The 10372-nt window shown below is 33.2% G+C and overlaps 1 long non-coding RNA gene across 3 annotated transcripts; it reads right to left on the reverse strand.

The window, feature by feature from the left end:
• Positions 1-3014: 3014 nt before the first annotated feature.
• On the reverse strand, positions 3015-7029 carry LOC135075492 (uncharacterized). 3 transcript variants are annotated; one of them, XR_010258031.1, is made up of 4 exons: positions 6985-7029; positions 4668-4885; positions 4274-4492; positions 3015-3508 (listed from the first exon to the last, which is right to left on the reverse strand). It is a non-coding gene; the product is annotated as an uncharacterized LOC135075492 (long non-coding RNA). The 3 variants fall into 3 exon arrangements; XR_010258029.1 differs by lacking the exon at positions 6985-7029 and adding an exon at positions 5465-5717; XR_010258028.1 differs by lacking the exon at positions 6985-7029 and having other exon boundaries at positions 4668-5009.
• Between the last annotated feature and the right edge of the window lie 3343 nt (positions 7030-10372).

Genomic DNA, 10372 nt, shown 5'->3' on the forward strand with positions numbered 1-10372 from the left:
CCCCCAAGCAATGAAATAATGATTTTTATATGTGAAATTACTTAACGATTGTCACCTTATACTCCACTAGCTTTTCGCTCGCGGCTTCGCGCGCGTGGCCTACATTAGGTACCTACATATTTTACGGAACCCTATTATTTTCCAAAATAAAATTTAGCCTGTTACTCGTGGATAATGTAGCTTTCGAATGGTGAAAGAATTTAAAAAAACGGTCCAATAGTTTTTGAGTCTATTCATTACAACCAAACAAACAAAGTTTTCCTCTTTATAATATTAGTGTAGATAAAGCACGGACAAGCGGGAGATTCGTTACAATAGGAAAAATGCTTCAGATTTTGAGGTTATTAGCATAACAGAAGTACATTTCCATTTTCCATCTTCTATACTTATATAATAAATCTGTAGAGAGGTCAATTCTGTACATGAAATATATTTTCAAAATAACTATCAGGGGGTGATTAGTGATCGATACTGATGCCAAAAATGCAATCAGTAAAATTTTTGGCTGTCTGTCTGTCTGTATGTTCCTTATAGAAACAAAAACTACTCGACGGATTTTAACGAAACTTGGTACAATTATTCTTCATACTCCTGGGCAGGTTATAGTATACTTCGGAATTCCCACGGGAACAGGAATTAGCGGGAAAATCCTTTTGTATGAAAAATCTAAACCGCTTAAGTTAGACGCTTTAAATTTCGCACGTAGGTACTTTAGTAAACTAATTCCCACGGGAACGGGAATTCGTGGGAAAATCCCTTCGTATGAAAAATCTAAACCGCTTTAGTTAGACGCTTGAAATTTGACATGTAGGTTAGGGTGTCCCGTCGTTGTATGGGAAATTTTTTTTTTTGAGCTACGGTTACGCAAGAGGTATCAAAAGTTGCGTTTTAAAATATAGATTACGATTAGCATTAAATTTAATGAGATATCTGTCATCTTGAGGCCTCTACCTGTCCTTAAAAAAAAATTTAAATTGCTATTTTAGGGGTTCCTAACAAAAACTATTTATAATACAAAAATAGCGTTTTTATTAAATTTGAGGGTACACAATGAGTCACATCAAGGTTTAAAATAGTTTAAAAACCAATAAATCCATAAATACTTTCAAAACAGAATTGGCTTTTTGACCAGAATTAGGCATTTACGCACGCGATTTTAATGTATTCCTAATTAATCCATGGGTCAGCCAAGATATCGATTTAATTTAAGGAAACTCAATTCCCTTCTCACAGCAGGTTAATAATTTTATTACGCTATTATAAAACAATGATTGGCATCTCTAAGTGGAAGCTAACAAAAATAGCAGTCAATTTTAGAAAATCTACCATAACTTGAAAACCATTTGTCCGATTTCATTACTTTTATATTTATATGATAGCTCTACGTATGCGCTTGATATTTTGTGGTATAAATTGTATCGATAAAATCAACCTTTAGTTAGTAATTAAAGGAAAATTGAATTTTTTTACATTGTTGTGATACTACTTTTTAAATCATTATTTTACAAAATGTCTTATACTCTACTGAAAGTTTTACACGAGCCAAAGAAGTGTATTAAATTGTCTTTAATTTGATATATAACATGTATGCGTTTCATAACTAAAAATATATTTTTACTTCCGTTGAAGTTCACCATTGGTAAAAAACTGCGTAGACAACAAAAACTTCAGCTAGCAAGTGTATATAACGTACATAAATGTTATTTATATTTAATAGTATGCTAAAACTATTTAACATGTTAATTAGTATTCTGTTTAAATATAATATTATATAGATTTTTGGCTAGGTAGTTTTTACCTGAAAAAAATCAAAAAGTATATTACTACCATATATTGCTAAATTTTTGTTAAATTTATGCTAAAAGTATGTAATATTATAACAATAAACTGCGGTGCGATACCTTACAGCAATAAAACCACAACAGAAATAATACCAACAGCCTCGCCGAAGGAGTAGAAAATTTGAGAAAAACAAGTCAAAATATGAATTCTGCTAGTTCGAACCAAACCTATTACTCACTGGAAACAGTCTGTCATTGCCTGCAAATCATATCTTAGGGTTCAACTGCCACTGTTATTACAAAATAAAATGAAATAATTGTGAAAAAAATATAATAGATGACAAACAGTGAAGGGCTGATTAAGTGATTTTTTGAGACATAAAAATGCCGGTAGAGCCCTTGAGACATTATTTTATATTTTTTTAATTATTTTTACGGTAATCTACATCTTATGACGCAACTTTTGAGGGGTCTTATGTAGCGAAAATATAAAAAAAGACATTTCGGGACACCCTAATGTAGGTATCTTAATAAACTTAAAGCTTAGTTACAACAAGGAATTCCCGAAATTCCCACGGGAATGGTAATTAGTGGGAAAATCTTTTTGTATGAAAAATCTAAACCGCTTAAGTTAGATGCTTGAAATTTGGTAAATTTAAAGCGTCTAACTTAAGCGGTTTAGATTTTTCATACAAAAGGATTTTCCCGCTAATTCCTGTTCCCTTGGGAATTCCTAAGTATACTATAACCTGCCCAGGAGTATGAAGAACAATTGTACCAAGTTTCGTTAAAATCCGTCGAGTAGTTTTTGTTTCTATAAGGAACATACAGACGGACAGACAGACAGACAGACAGTCAAAAATTTTACTGATTGCATTTTTGGATCGTATCGATCACTAATCACCCCCTGATAGTTATTTTGAAAATATATTTCATGTACAGAATTGACCTCTCTACAGATTTATTATAAGTATAGATATGTAGGAGAGACGTCTTAATTACACTTTAAATCGTAGATCGATAAAGAACCCCTTTGTCAAACCGTATGAATAGCAGCAAATAGAACTTTGCGTATTGGAAAAATAGGAATGCCTACGGAAAAGCCAAACATTTTTTAAAAAGAAGTTAATGTATTTTACTTACATTTAAATCCAAAAATATCTTTATTCCGACCCAAGGGTAAGTAGGTTGTTATGTAGGTATAAATGAAAATACGTATGTAGGTACTTATTATTTATTAATGGTCATGTTCTACATTTTCTATTAAATATGGGCCCAATACATCAATGATGTCGCCATCACAACAAAGTACCATAAATGGTTTAACAAGATTCCGATATTTGTATAGGGAATAAGTTTTTTTTTGGTATGCATAATTGCTACTTTTTTGCACATAAATGTATGTACCATCCATGATGACAATAGCCTTTCTTTGTGGTAAATCGTTTCCTGGCTTCCCGAAAAGAGACTGGAACATAAAGGTTTCTTTGGGCTACTTCCTCTCTACTAATATGTTGTAACCCTAAATGTGCTGGTACGAAATGTTCCTCCATCATACTGCGTGCTTTCATTACATATTTTGTAAGAGTACTCCTTGAAATGCCAAGTAATGTAGCTATTCTGTCATCTGAATCATCACCGGTCCTCAGCTTCATTAAATAAGCACCAACTGTAGTAATTCGTGCTCTCTGATAGTATATATGGCAAAGAAGATCTGAAGGACGAATCTGAAAATAAAATAAAACATCAGATTCACAGTTCAACAATAAGAAGAGCAATATTTATGTAGGATTAACGACTTTTGTGTGTAACGGAATAGTAAGATGAGTGATGAAAGATAATTTATGATTTGAACGCTGAATGATGAGGAATGATTTGTCTATGGAGGAAACGAAAGGGATGAATGAGGAACGAGGATTGAGAGTGAGAATAGTGGTAGTTTAAAAGAGTAGTCTGTTGTTATGCAGGAAGTATAAATAAAACTTTACTGAGTTTATTTGGCTCAGGGAATTTTTAACTGGCTTTATAATAGTAAAAATTATGTTTAATATTATGTAAGTAATAATATTGCAATGTTTTAATAATATAAGTCTATTTGTATTATACAGGGTGGAAACGATAAGTGATCTATAACACTTTTGTGTGGCTGGCATACATTTAGTATGGAGGCTGAAAACATTGAATTTTCGGATAGATCCAGTTAATTCTGTAACTATTTACTGATACCATTAGAAAGAGCTCGTGAAGCACCAGTTTTTCGATATCTTGTGTAGTTTAGAAATAATCGAGTGAGATCACTTATCGTTTCCACCCTGTATAACCTTTATGGATGAGAGTAGTGGCAGATAGAAAGCAATGGAAGGAGTTGAAGGAGGCCACCAAAATAAGAGACATTTTGTAAAAGATTTTTAACCTTACCTGATTCGGAAAAAACCTTTTTTATTATTATAATAAACCGGCATTATATATTATAAAACTGGCAGGGCTCTTACCTCTCTGGGTTGAATCCAATTTCGAACAATGTTTAATATATCTTGATTATTCTCTGTATCCAAACAATGACTTCGAGTTCGCAATAATGAACAACCACATCCAACACAAACTTGTTGGTGACCTACCGGGGCACCGGTTAGCATATATGGAGAGTCTTGTGAAGTATCTCTTTGCAATAATGTGTGACAAGCCCCACAGATGTAGTCATTTGCAGTAACCTGTTTAAAAATAAATAATTAGAAATAAGTTTAAAAAAATTATCAGTTTTTTAATGTCCCGCACTTAAATTATTTTATTTTAGTATTAATTTACAGAAACCAATAACTTTACAAGAATTAGACTGATTGTATAGCCAATAACATTTTATTAAATAAGGACTTTAGCGTGCATTACCTCTAATGGAGTTAGTCGTTGTTCCACAATTATATTCCTGATGTTAATATGATGTTGAGTGTTAGTTCTCAGGGACATGAGCTGATGTGAACGTGTTCTAGGCTCTAGTGTTCTACTGCAAAGCACACATTTTCTGCTAAGATTTGAAGTAGATGCATTTGTGTTGTATCTTGGGCTTGGGTCCAACATGTTGTGTATATAAGATCATGAGCTGTAACCTGTAAAAATAAATAGATTCATTGCATGCCATGCCACACATACTCCTGTGTGTTGAATAAATTGAGCTGCAAACCATAAAAAAAATGATGATTCAATATTATGTGCTGTTAGTAGAATTTTGGGTCAAAGGGTAGGGTTAAACAGCTTTAGTAAATAAGCATTGTTGTTATAATAATTAATTATGACGTGTTACAAACTTAGTTACAAAAAATAATAATCTAGTAAAGTCTTAGTTCCAAAAAACAAAACAAAACAAGCTTTCATTGGGAGCAGGGAGATAGTGTCAAAGTAATTAATTCCTTAGATTTACACCAAAACCAGCTGGATTGTCAACATAATTGTTGTTTCGCTCATGCCTCCATTGCGCTGTACCATCGACTAGTTTCTTACAAGCGAATCGGGCATGGCTGTCCACACCAAAGAATATATTTACTCTGACACACACACTGTCCAGGGTGGAACCACAGATAATAGCGGAACATTCATTTTAAGACAAACCGCCATGAGAATGGCAATTCAGAAGTTTGGCAAGGCTTGTACTTATTCATAAGATTGCAGAGCAAAATGTAGGTACTTACCGATCGAGGTGCTCTCCATTGTTGTGTACAATTAAGTATCTGCTCATTTTCTAACACCATAGAACCACCCCAGCCGAGCCATACAAAATCATGTGTAAATCGTAAGTCCTTAACGGGTGCCACGTTATCGTTTGAGCAATACAAAAGTCCATAAATCCCAGGCTGAGTATGTCGTTATTGCAATCAATCAGAGTCCGTTTGAATAGCCAAGTTTGTAGTTAATAGAGTTCCGAAAATAAAAGCTAAAACACAAACAAATGTTGCCACATATCATACCACATATTGGCTAGTGTTGTTAATATCGACATAAAAAAATTCAAACATTCAAACCAAGGGTTTATTTTTAAGAAGTACTTTTATTTATCAATGAAATTAAACTTAAAACTTGTATTATTAAATAGTACTAATTTTAAAAGTGTTATAATTATATCTATACTAATATTATAAAGAGCGCTGGAAATTGCACAAATTTTAAACCTGAAGCATCCATGCTATAAGTAATGAAAAATGACAAAAAATTGTATAAAAATGTTAAAAAAGACTATAATGATGATGATAAATAAATAAAAATACTATATTTTGTTCAAATTATATGTTTTATTTTATGTGGTAGAATTTAAGTAGAATTTTAAATAGGTCTTGGTAGATTTTGGTAGATTTGAGCATCGTTTTTGGTAGATTATCTGATGAAAAAGTGGTCACCCTGTCGGTGACTTTGATTTCGTTTAAATACTTTTAAAATATTTTTGCGAACTGCAACTTGTCCGATAGGTTTGGACACTTGCAAGTAAATAAATAAAATATAGATAAAATTATGGTACATACTAAGTCTTTGAAAATCTTAGGGCGATTTTTATCAATGTCCTTTGTCTGCTCGATTGCAATGATGGTAAGGAGGGACTGTTCTAAAGACATTTATGATAGTTGAGATGGTTGAGAATAATAATTCCGGGTCGATCGCTTCCACCTTCGGCCTAGATCCTAGTACCTACCTACTTATACGCCAAACTATCTTATGATTGTTAAGTAGGGTTATAATAATTATGATTGGTATGCATTGTAAGTAGGGTTGTTTTATTAATCTAAGGTAGGGTTATAAATAGGTAATTATAATTTACATAATATGCAGCAGGTCGGTTATTTTTATTTAGGCAAATGTAATATTTTAAAAGACAATACGTACGATCAGATATTAAGACCAAAGATAAAGATTTCTGCTGTGAAATAAATTATAAAACAGCTAACTTCTATATCAAGTTCCAACGTCGCTATACGTACCTACCTACTTAATGCTACTGGATTATACGTTCATAGCTCAGAAGTTTAAGTCTTTTTTCAGCAGTGTTTAGTAGGAATATTATTACAAATGGGCTTTTAGGGATTTTGTTCACATGGAATAAACGACAACGCGACGTTCTTAGTTACTTATCCAATAGGTAGTAGTAACATATATGTAGAAAACAGGAACTTAGATGCCTACGAAAGAAAATAGGCTATCAAATTTTGTTTTGGGGACTAACCTTTATAAAAATATCACATTTAAAAATTCATACCATTTGTTGTTAATTAACAATAACAATGTCAATTTTGACAACTAACTGAAAGTCTATCATCTATGCATAATATAGTAGCGATATATGGTATCCAGCGGCATTGGCAGTGCAAAATTTTGACAATGACTGTAGTTATCATACTTCGAGTTTGTCCATGGAGACGACAAAAGTCCTTTAGTTGGCCATAAAGTAAACTAAACGAAAAATGTTACTTAATTGATACCGAGGTGCAACCTGGAAGCATTGCTAAGTGTGCTCCTCGTTACTGGTTCATCGTTCGTCAACGTCATCGTTCGTAAAAACCGGGTCGCGGCAGGCAAATAGTAAAATTAGTCTTATGTCTTCTCCCTTATTAACTTCGATGGATAAATAGCTAAACCTCCTTGCGCGTAACTGACGTTTGTTGAAAACCGATTTTTTCAGGCCATCGGATTTTAATTTCAAAAGTCATTGACCAATCCCAGTTCATATAATAACTATTATGACGTTTTCTATTGGCCAAAAGATGTAACTCTCTAAAAATCCGCGTGCAACCATATCCTGCTTAAATATTGTGCACTTTATTGAGCACAGATTAAACAAGCTAAATGACAAATAGAATAGATTGAAATGACAGATTGCACTTGAATTACCCTACTGGTAGTCCTGAAATTAATACAGTATTGTCCAATCGCTTTTAACAATGTTGGTAGTTTGAAATAGGTTTTGTATTTTATGCACAAACTCCTAAAATAAAGAACATCTATCTCTTATTTAGTTAGATGGCGACTGAAAATCATCTCTTCTTATATGGAAAAACTGAAAACAGGACAAATTTTAATACACCCAAAAGCACCAAAGTTACAGGTATCGTCACAATTTCTATATTTTATTTTATAATTATTTACCTACTTATTTGTAGTTTTAATTTAGTAGGGCGAAGGGGCAAAGCTTTGTAACCCTTGTATCCTTGACCCAAGAGCCCAATCTCATATCAAGCAGCCCATCGTAATCAAACCACCAATGGCGAATGTAAACATGCATTCGTTGCCAGTAACTTTTCCAGTTTCCGTAATGTTCCTGTAGTGTAATATTAAAATAATATTTCCCGAACTCTAAATTGCCCCGACGTTTGCCGTTCACTCTGTTAATGACTCTTTAATGGACCAAGACGATGGTTTTCACATATTTTGATTTCCACCTTCCAATTTATTCGCTTTTTGGAGCGAAAGGATGTTTAAATTCAAAACTCGTTACGAGCTCATACATTTATAAGCGCGAACCAATTTACAAAGATATGCCGTTAATGTTTCACTCATCAAATTGTGATTAAAACGAGCATGTCGTCTAAATAATTTAAGGTTCTAGAAATATAATTCATTAGGGGAAAAGGAATATAGAGTCAAGGTCTTATTCAGAACTTTAGGTAAAACGACGTTGATCGCAGGTTGATTACCTACTATCATTACCAGCAAAGAAACTAAATTGAAACCAAAATAATAAAAATTACAATAACTCATAACGGTTCAACTCAGTCATAAAAACACATAAATAAAACCATACAGCCCTATCATGTTATTTATTGTTACATTCCGCTTGGCTCCATTCGATTCGCACCAATTTCCCATCATAAGTAGCGAAAATGGCGCTGATTACAGTCACGTCAGAACTATTGTTACACGCCGGATCAAATGGCGCGCATCGATCACTAGCGCCATGTTTAGATTGCCAGAATTATGGCGCCTCCGCTTGTCTTTGGATTAGAGGGAAGAAAAATAACACCAATAATTCAACTCCTTCATTCGAGTATTTGTGTCTCAATCATTAAAATTACGTGAACCACTTAAGTTCTTAAGTAGTATCACTTTTGTAAAAAAATATAACTCTTTACGTTTGGTACAGTTTCTCTGTACGTTTGGTACAGTTTTTTTTTATGTACAACGAGGAAGCTCTTGGCCTATAACTCACCTGATGGTAAGTGATGATCAGGCCGAAGGTGGAAGCGAATCTCGGAATACTCGGTATTTATGTTTAACTTTTTGTTGTTAAAAATGCTTTGTGGGGTGAAAGCTTGCATGGAAACTTTTCACGTCACAAATCAGGGTTATGTTTAATTTTAATATAAATTTTGTTTCAAAGCGTTTTTGAGAAATCATCCCTAATTCCCTATGATGCAATAACAAAAGTCTGAAAGCTTAAAGCAAGAAATAGTTTACTTCAATTAATTGCTCTATAGGTACGGATAAAGCCACTGTACTGGCGCCGGATAGTTTTGTTTGACTTCCTTTTAATATAATTACTATTTCTAATACCAACCGACTGTATTAGAGTGTAATGTAAGTACTCAGCGTCTCCACTGACGTACAAAAGCATCTACTTAATATAGCCGTTCAATATTTTTTCAAACTTACCAATTCATTTCATGGTCCTCCTTCTTCCTCGGCCTTAATCAGTTTGTATTACGTAAACAGATTGATCAAAATTGTTTAGCAAACATATTGATGTTTTAGCTTATTAAATCCGGCTTTGCGTTAGGTAGTGATCGACAGTTTTAGCTTAGCCTAGTTAGCGTCCAATTACTCAGCGGCCGAGTCAGCAGATTCCGAAATAAGATAACGAAAATAATTATACTATGACGTCAGCGAAAACAAGTAATACCAAAAGCCGTAGTCTTTAGCTAAAAATAAAAATATATCTTATTTGTATTGACGAAATGACACAAAAGGAACAAAGCAATTCAACGCCCCACATCGTTTCCATTGTCAAAAAGGATTCAAATTAATATTAATGATATCTTACAGTTGGTGCTAGTAAATTAAATTATGGCTTAATTGCTTGACGTCAAATTGATGCAATTACGAAGGCAAGTTGATTGAATTAATTAGTATGTTGAAAATATCCAGTCAATGTATTGGATCGCATGATTGTTGGTATTCGAACCCTAGATGAAAGAGTAAATTTTTTTGGATCTACATTTACAGTCCACGCCGATTGACTGTGGCTATTTTGTAGATAAGAGATATTAAAAATCTACTGACTCGTACATAAGTAGGTACGTATCAATATGATTTCAGTTGACGATCAAAAATTAGGTTCTCCTAATTGTTAGAAATGGAAACTATTGTGTAAAAGTTTGCTAACTTTAATTTCAAAGTTGTCAGTTTTATTGACGTGGACTATATTATGTTATAGTACACGTCAGAGACATCATTCAGTATTTCAATTTTCATTATTTGGAACAGACAAACAAATTAACACAAAATTACTTTGCACGCAACTACGGCGTAATTATGAGCCGCCACGGTAACCTCAATTAGGGTAAATAACTCATTATAATTCTAAGAAATTAAAAGACAAAGTAATTACATGTCTTCGA

Source organism: Ostrinia nubilalis, chromosome 1 (genome assembly GCF_963855985.1).
Source record: "Ostrinia nubilalis chromosome 1, ilOstNubi1.1, whole genome shotgun sequence".
Taxonomy (NCBI): Eukaryota; Metazoa; Arthropoda; class Insecta; order Lepidoptera; family Crambidae; genus Ostrinia; species Ostrinia nubilalis.